This window comes from Tiliqua scincoides, chromosome 2 (assembly GCF_035046505.1).
Source record: "Tiliqua scincoides isolate rTilSci1 chromosome 2, rTilSci1.hap2, whole genome shotgun sequence".
In the NCBI taxonomy this organism is placed as follows: domain Eukaryota; kingdom Metazoa; phylum Chordata; class Lepidosauria; order Squamata; family Scincidae; genus Tiliqua; species Tiliqua scincoides.
In genome coordinates, this window is record NC_089822.1 from 246,448,802 (window position 1) to 246,450,573 (window position 1,772).

Sequence of the window (1,772 nt, forward strand, 5' to 3'; positions counted from 1 at the left end):
TGCTCCATGGCTGGAGCACATGCATATCCTATTGAATGGTAAAACATTTTCACAATTGAGAATGAGAAATCCCTCCCCCTCCCACCTACGCACATTCACACACCTCATGCATTGATGACTTGGCCGCAGAAGAGTGCCCTAACAAGAGAAACATAAGCTGGTGTTGCCCTACTTCCCTCTGTATACTCTTTAGACATTTATTTCTGCCGCTCTGGTGTACAGCACATGGGAGACAGGTTTGTGGCAGGAGTAGCAACTGTTACCCTGCACATGCCCGATCTCGTCTGATCTTGGAAGCTAAGCGGGGTCAGGCCTGGTTAGTACTTGGATGGGAGACCGCATGGGAATACCGGGTGCTATAGGCTTATACCATAGTCTTTCGAGACTGAAGATTGCCTACCAACCAACCTTAGAATAAGACTGCCGCCCTCCTTCCTACTGTTCCCAGGGCAGAACCACCCATGGGGCCTACTGAAGAGGTTGCCTCAAGCAGCAGGTTGGTGCGGGGGGGGGGGTGTGGCTCATCTCTGTCCTCCTACTTGCCTTCACTGCTCTTCCTTCCCATTCTGTTCCTGGATTAGAAAGGGGGGGCAGAGAGAAGAAAGCAATGTGATGGGAAGGAGAGTGCTGAGCTAGAGCATTGGAGCGTGGGAGGACTAGAGACTGGCACAACATCAGGTGGGGAGCAGCACCTGGTATGCCGCCTGAGGCATCAAGGGGCCTTGGGCCAGACCTGACTGTTCCTGAGGCCTCTGGGGTGGAATAGCAATGTGGAGTTTTTCTGTATCATTGAAACAGCAGCACCCATAGATACCCCAAAGCAGAGGGTAAGGCAGACTACAGCAGCACCAAAACAAGGAGAGCAGACCATTTGTCCCCTCACACTGGGGTCTGGGTATACTACACTACCCTACTATATATTAAAGATGGGGTGAATGACATGCTGTCCCCAGGCCATACCGAATACTTCATGTGTCTTTGCTGTGACCTGTATTACAAAAGCACATGAACCCCTGTGCGGAGTTTCATTTGAATGTATGATGAGAATGGCACTAAACAATTGGCAACAGTGAAACAAGTACTGTCTGTCCAGAGACTGCAATTTAATATGTGCCATGTTAATTACAACCATGTGCAATTATGTTGATGAGATGCTATTAAATCCAAAAGCCCTGGCCTGAGATCTTATGATGAGGGCCTTGGTGCTGAATGTCAAACCTTCCATGAAGGTTATTCAACCCATTTTCAAAGGGAGAGGCTGCAGCTCAGCGGATGAGCATCTGCTTTGCATGCAAAAGGTTCCAAGTTTAGCATTTCTAGGCAGGCTCGAGAAAAGCCTGTCTAGATGGTGGTTTGCTGCAAGATCCAGTCAGCCCTGAAACTTCCTGGGTGACCTTGGGCCAGCCTCTCAACCTCACCTATCTGGCAGGGATCTTGCAAGGACAAACGAAGGGAAAGAACTCAGGAACCCTGAGTTCCTTAGAGGAAAGGCAGTATAAAATGTGAAAAATAATAAAAACTTGGAGAGCCAATATCAGTCAGCGCTGAAAATACAAGCCAGATAGACCAAATGTCTGACTCTATATAAGGTATAATTCACTCACACTTGAAAAATATCTCTCCTAAAACATGCAACATACTAACTAGAGCAAAGAGCCATATCTCATTCCATCTTAGGTAGAATGCCTGTGCCGTCAATATGTGTATGAAGAAGAACATGAGCTAGAGTCCTTGGTATGGCATCTTCCCTTTACCATGCAAGCCACTAGTCT

At 47.7% G+C, this 1,772-nt stretch overlaps 1 pseudogene; it reads left to right on the plus strand.

The window, feature by feature from the left end:
- The first annotated feature begins 248 nt into the window (after positions 1-248).
- LOC136643012 (5S ribosomal RNA) lies at positions 249-362 on the plus strand (annotated as a pseudogene).
- The last annotated feature ends 1,410 nt before the right edge of the window (positions 363-1,772 follow it).